The sequence below is a fragment of the Pinus tabuliformis genome, chromosome 1_1 (genome assembly GCF_031772625.1).
Source record: "Pinus tabuliformis cultivar Carrire ecotype Pingquan chromosome 1_1, CPIR1, whole genome shotgun sequence".
NCBI lineage: Eukaryota > Viridiplantae > Streptophyta > Pinopsida > Pinales > Pinaceae > Pinus > Pinus tabuliformis.
In genome coordinates, this window is record NC_142297.1 from 705,062,077 (window position 1) to 705,068,920 (window position 6,844).

At 38.0% G+C, this 6,844-nt stretch overlaps 1 pseudogene; it reads left to right on the forward strand.

Annotated features, from left to right (window-relative positions):
• The first annotated feature begins 293 nt into the window (after positions 1–293).
• LOC149215466 (uncharacterized) lies at positions 294–1,214 on the forward strand (annotated as a pseudogene).
• The last annotated feature ends 5,630 nt before the right edge of the window (positions 1,215–6,844 follow it).

Here is a 6,844-nt window from a genome sequence, read left to right on the forward strand (position 1 = left end):
TAAGACAGATCTAGGCTTGTTAAAAATCTAACAATAAAAGTGAAATTGATAGAAAAAATCCAATTGAAAAGCATTTAAAGTCATCCTATAAAACTCAATAAAAGTTAGCATGAACCACTTTCATAACAATGGAAGTTCACAGTTCCATGAAATTCCCCCTAACATGCTTTTAATTTAAAATAGAAATTGACACAACCTTAAAATAAAATAGAAATCCCTCGGTTATTCTAAATTTGACTTCGAAATATTTTGTGCTCTTGCCAACTGAGGGCGAGTCACAGTGATTTGTAACAATGGTCAAGGATTTGGTGTTAGAAATTGTAGTCATAAACTACATACTGGTTCCATTATTTGTGGCCATGGTATTGATAGGAATCTTATGATATTTTGTATTGAATATCATGAGATCATCGCAGTTGTCTGAACCTAAAATTGTCAAGGAAGGGCGAGTAATAAGACCTCTCGATTCAAATTTTTTTTTTCAAATTTTGTGATTTGAATTTTATAAAGCTAATTGTTTTGGATTTGATGGACTGTAATAAGTTGATTATAGGTTTCAGGAATTTGAGGGTCGCGACCAATTTGATCCTCAATATGTCCTTTCGTACACATCAGACTTATTATAACCATGAGGTATATTTGGTGAATGATTTCTATAAATTTATTGATTTCCCAATAGATATATTATTTTACCCTTTACCCTATAGGATTTGACCCCAAAACATGCTTCTGCACAAATATGACAGTTCAAAAAAAATATATGTGGACTTTGGAACCCTAAAAATCATGTAGGAAAATTATTTGAGGTTGGATCTAGGAATGTGTGGAAGGTCCCTTGACATTAGATTAATATGAATGCATTCTTGTTCCTTTTTGTAGGGGAATGGGCTTCTACATGTCCCTAAAGGTCAAGCACAAAATATGCAAGCCTAGATGTTTACTGATCCAAACATGGAAATGGATATGATGAAGAAGAACTTGTCCATGATTATACCTCAGGTATTGAAATTTCTCTCTTCCCCCATGAATGTAATATATCTAGCCTTCACGACTGAGAATTTTTTCTTTTTCCTTTAATATGTCATCATTCTTATTTGAGCTAAAATTTGGATCTTTTGCAGACCTTGACTTTTTCTTGGGACAACTTCTTTTTCTCTGGATTTGTAGCAGGTGCAACATTTCTCTCCCACTATACTTACTTTACAGCTTGCTGAATTGTATCTTTTTTTGGTTTTGTTTTGATGTGCTACCTATCTCAAAATTATTAGTATGCATCATGGTACTCCATAGTAATTGGTATATTAATTTCCTAATTTGTAATGCTTGTTTTAAGTTTCAAAACATTTAAATTTGCATTTATAAAATTAGCAACTAGATGCTAAAAAGTTAATTAAATAGTAAATAGGAACGTTTTAAAAAAATAAATAAACTTGTTGGCGTAGGGGGTCCTGAACCAGGTTCAGAGTTAGTTGCGCCAACCAAAAAACCCCTATACTACTGGCCCTTTTGGAAACAACCTGCGTAGCGTAGGCTGCAGTCTCACCCGAAGCAGTATCAATGGGTGCTAGAACCAATTTTCCGCATCCAGAGATCAGTGTGATGTCTTTTAGCACCTCAAATATTCCTTCGCACAGATTGGTAACTGTTAGGGCACGTTACTACAACTCTACTAAAACAGCCTTCAGACCTTGACGAAGGTCTATGATCAGTATTTACAGACCCTTAACAATCAATTCATCCACTTACACGCATCAAAGAACAACCCTAGATTAGTGTTTGCGCAAACCTACTTAAGTTGGTAAACCTCACATAATTCATCAGATTCTTCGCGAAAGTACTTAACAGACATTGTGTACATTTATTAAGACTTATTAAAGAGAATCATGCAACATTCAATCAATATTCCATAAAACACATTATTCATTGACAACATATAATATTAACAACAGTAAATAAAAATACGCAAGAATGCTTCGAAAACTGTCTTTATTGATCTTCAGTTTAGGATTATAGACTCAAAACTACCATGCGCACTCAGCTGCAGAGCCTTTATTCTCCTATCTGACCCACTTCTTCTCACTATCACTTCTCTTCTATCTACCCATTTCCTCCTAGACATGCCTTAGACTCTCTAAGACACACCTATTTATAACCATTCTCATATAATCCCATGGTCTGCGGACCATGGGTGGATCTCAAAACTGGCTCAATTATTACATAAAACAAGGCACTAAAGCCCTTTGCTTCCTAATCATGTACGTGCTCCGCATCCACAAAATCGTGCAAACTTTACATTACTTACAAAATATATCAAAACTTGGGTTATCTTAACCCCAAAACTGACCCAAGGGACCTCATCTCAATAGGCCCCCAACACAAAGATCATGACTCGCCCTCGACTCACTTTGCTGGCACTACAATATTACTATGAAGACCCCCTAGCTCCACCTGAATTATTGCAACTTTGACAACGCTCTGAGTTGTTGCCTGCTGAACCTAATTGACCAGTTTTTATGTAGCTGGTCCTTTAACTGCCAACCTCATCATCTTCTATGTCTACAACAACTCTTTAATCTTATCTTAGATGGTAATCACAACTCGATAAGCTTCCTCTAACCATGGCTACAGCCTGCCCTTTAGCAAGGCCTCCTTGTTCTATGCTTCCTCCACCTGTGTGAGGAGTTGCTGTCCTTCCTACAATTTAGCAAGGCGCTGCGTTGGTGCCATGGAATGTGCAGTTGCCCTGATTTCATTGTATTTATAATGTAACTCCCTTACCTCTATATTCAATGTCTGTGGGTTTGGATCCTCCTGCCGATTGGTCATAACCTCCATGGCTTACTCAAAAAATGTCACACGGTTAGTGACTATGGCATCCAAGGAAGCCATGCCTGTCTTTGCTACAACATCACACTTCTCCTAGACCTCAGGCAGAGTTGTGGGATGAAATATTAACTGTAGCTCTGTGATATTCATATTGAGCTCAAAATGAACTCAGCTAACCTCAGCTTTAACTTCGTGCACACCAACGGTTAGTTTTCTAATCTTTTCTTCTGACTATGCATCATCCAGGATGTGGAGCTCAGGCACTTTCTTGCATGCCACAGTGACTGTTGACTCTAGTCATGAAATTTGTGGTTGTAGCATCTCCTTCTCCTTCAGATCTTGTGTCTTTTCAGCGAACATCTGCTCATTATTCACTCTGTATTTGCAGATGAGGTTGAGGATGCGCTGCTCCCTAGTTCGCAATTCATCTGTCACCCCTGTATGCAGCGCTTGGAGGGCCTCTTTGGGGGGCATCACTATGTTCAACCCGATGTTCCTGATGGTACTTAGGATGATGCGATCATCGGCTATCTCTGTGAAAATTTCCCCATCTATTAATGTTATGGTCTTGAGGTCTAGGATCCTTACTAACTCTGTTGCTTAGCTTGTCCCTGCTGCTAGGCTCGCTTGTTTTGCGCTCGCCTATCTGGAGCCCACCTGTATTCTGCTTGCTTAGATCTGCAGCTTGCACAGATCCTTTTGGATGTTCCCCAACATCTGCATATTTTTTTGTTCGAACTATTGTAGCACTTATGTGGTGTTGTCTCGAATTTTATCCTCGATCTCATTGAGATTGCCCTCTATCAATACCATGGGATCATCGTGCAATTTATCCAATTTATGCTTCTTCCTTGTACCTCCTTTCCTCTCCTTGCCATGTCTCTTCATAATAAATGGGGTGCTCTTCCCCTCATCCCCTCTACTTCCTTGTTCTGAAAATTACTCCTCCTCTCTCTCTTGTGAAGGTGACTTGCCACCTTGTTGTGAATTGCATTGTTTTTATTTTTCCTTCTCCTTGGCAGTGCGTTCTTACTCCATACAAGTCATTTTCTCAACTTCCTTCCTTTTCTGCATAGCCAGGTTACGCATAACCTGCTTAGCTGCCTCCTTCCTTTTCTATGCGGCAGAAATATCCACACCCATTCTTGGTCCCGCAGCTAAGTCTAACAAGGCATGCCATTCTACAAGCCACTTCGCGACGACCTCCTACACGTCTATTTCTATGATGAAATATGGCAACTCATGCCACTTCTGCACTAGATGCTTCAGTGCTTGGGTATACACCGTGTGCAAGTCAACCTTGAATGTCGCGTAGGCTGAGAGTTGTGTGAAAAAGGTTGGGGACAACCTTGGATGCTGGTTAGTGGCCATGTAGAGACTCACTTCCATAAGGACCAAAAATATCTTCATTTCTGTGATTCACGTGGTATCCTTCATAGCCCATAAGGAAGCGAATTGCATTGCCTCCGACAATCCTTACTTAAGCAGAGGAAATCGGCTGTCCTCCGGTAATTCCCATGCAACTAACACAATTGACAGTAACAACCAAGCGTAATGAAATGACATGGTTTATTCCTGGGCCTCTTGGTAGTTCACTAGGAACTCCTGGAAGAGGTATCTTAACCATTTGTTGGTTTATGGGGTCCTGACCTAGGTTTAGAGTTAGTTGTGCCAACCAACAAAACCCTACACTACTGGCCCTTTCAGAAATAACTTGCATAGCATAGGCTGCAGTCTCACCTGAAGTAGTATGGGGGGAGTTAGTTCCGCCAACCAATAAAGCCCTATAGTATTGGCCCTTTCAGAAACAACTTCAATAGCGTAGGCTACAGTCTCACCTGAAGCAGTATGGGGGGATGTTGGAACCAAGCTTCCACATCCAGAGATCAGTGTGATGTCTTTTAGCACCTCAGATATTCCTTCGTACAAATCAATAACCCTTAGGGCACATTACTACAACTCTTCTAAAACAACCTTCAGACCTTTGTGAAGGTCTACGATCATTCTTTGCGGTCCCTTAACAATCAATTGAACCACTTATGCTCATCAGAGAACAACCCTAGATTAGTGTTCACACATATCTACTAAAGTTATTTGTAAACCTAGAATAATTCATTAGAGTCTTCATGAAATTACTTAATAGGCATTGTGTACATTTATTAAGACTTATTGAAGAGAATCGTGCATCATTCGATCAATATTCCATAAAACACATTATTCATTGACAACATATAATCTTAACAATGGTAAACATAGATATGCAAGAATTCTTCAAAAACTGTCTTTATTGACCTTCAGTTTAGGATTACAGACTCAAAAATACCCTGTGCACTCAGTTGTAGGGGTTTGTGCACTTAGCTGTAGACTCTACCTATGCCTCTACGCACTCAGCTGCAGAGCCTTTCTTCTCTTATCTAACCCACATCTTCTTGCTATCACTTCTCTTCTATCTACCCATTGCGTCTTAGACATGCCTTAGAATCTCTAAGGCACACCTATTTATAGAATTTCTCATACAATCCCATTGTTTGCACACCATGGGTGGATCTCAAAACTGACTCAATTTTTACATAAAAGAAGGGGCTAAACCAATTTGAATCCTAATCATCTACGCGCTCCGCATCTACAAAACTGTGGATGCTTTACATTATTTACAAGATCTATCAAAACTTGGGTTATTTTAACCCCAAAACTGACCTAAGGGACCTCATCCCAACAAAACTACTGACATGAATTAGGATGTGGAATATTCTTTTCAAGTGTTCAAATGGGAAACATTCAAGCTAATTCTATAGCCTTATCACCACTTATGAATGTAACTAACAAGTTTATTAGCATACATAATAGGAAATAATATATACATGTTGTTCCACAGTAAATCAAATTGGAAAAATAAGGTCCATGGAAGAAGGATGGACACAACCACATGATTCTTGTTATCAATCCATGTTCTCTAATCCCTAATGTATTCACCTTGCCATTTATTTTATCTTTTATGAAACATATATCACATCCAAGTGTTGTGGATTTTACATGTTTATCTCACTAGAATAATTTTACGTAACCATGGTATGTATCACCACCAAAGATTTGATCCCCACATTTCCACTACCTTTAACATAGTGATTTCAAGTTTCTACTATTACTTAAAATTAATGTTTCTAATTTTGATTTGCATTCAACTTAATCCAAACCAAAACTTCCACTTAATCAAATGAATAAATGTTTGATAATTGAAAAAACAATCAACCAAATATCTACCTCCCTCATGAAAAAAAAAAACTCACATATAGCTTCATCGTCGTGCTATCCCACATTTCCTTATTTTTAGCTAAAATTACCTTTGTCTTCTCAATGACTTCTTCTATTCTTAGGCTTTGTCCATCAACTTCTGCCAAGTTGTATGTCCAATTAAAAAAATGACCAAACAAGTCTCCTCTCCTCACCCTGTTATCATGCAAGGGGAAAAATACCCCATGCAACCGCCTTACATCTCCCCTACTATGCTCGATGCAAAAAATTTCATATGAGGGTATTTATCAAAGAATATAACACATATCCAAGAATACCAATAACATGCCTCAAGTGAGGATATAAACCAAGTTGTTGATGAAGATAATATAAATAAAAATGTTGAAGAGAATTAGAACATAAAGGTTGAAGCAACTGCGTCACCATTGACTATAGTGCAAGATGCAAGTTCAACCAAAAGTATCAGTGCCATTAGAGGATAGATAAAATAGGATATGTTTTAGATAATTGACGATGTTGAATTTGATGGGTAATCAGTAAGAGATCGTACAACAGAAAACATAAAATTGCCTGAACATGATAGCATTATTTTCTAAGTTGCATCACACATTAAAAGAACACAAAGCTCTTATAGTGATAATTAAATAGGAGGATAAAGAAGTAGTTGGTTGGTGTAGAGAAATGACTAAAATAGCCCATGGGCTAGAGTTGATACAAATAAATTCCAATGCTTCTCAAATATATTAGTGGATATAAAACCCATTCA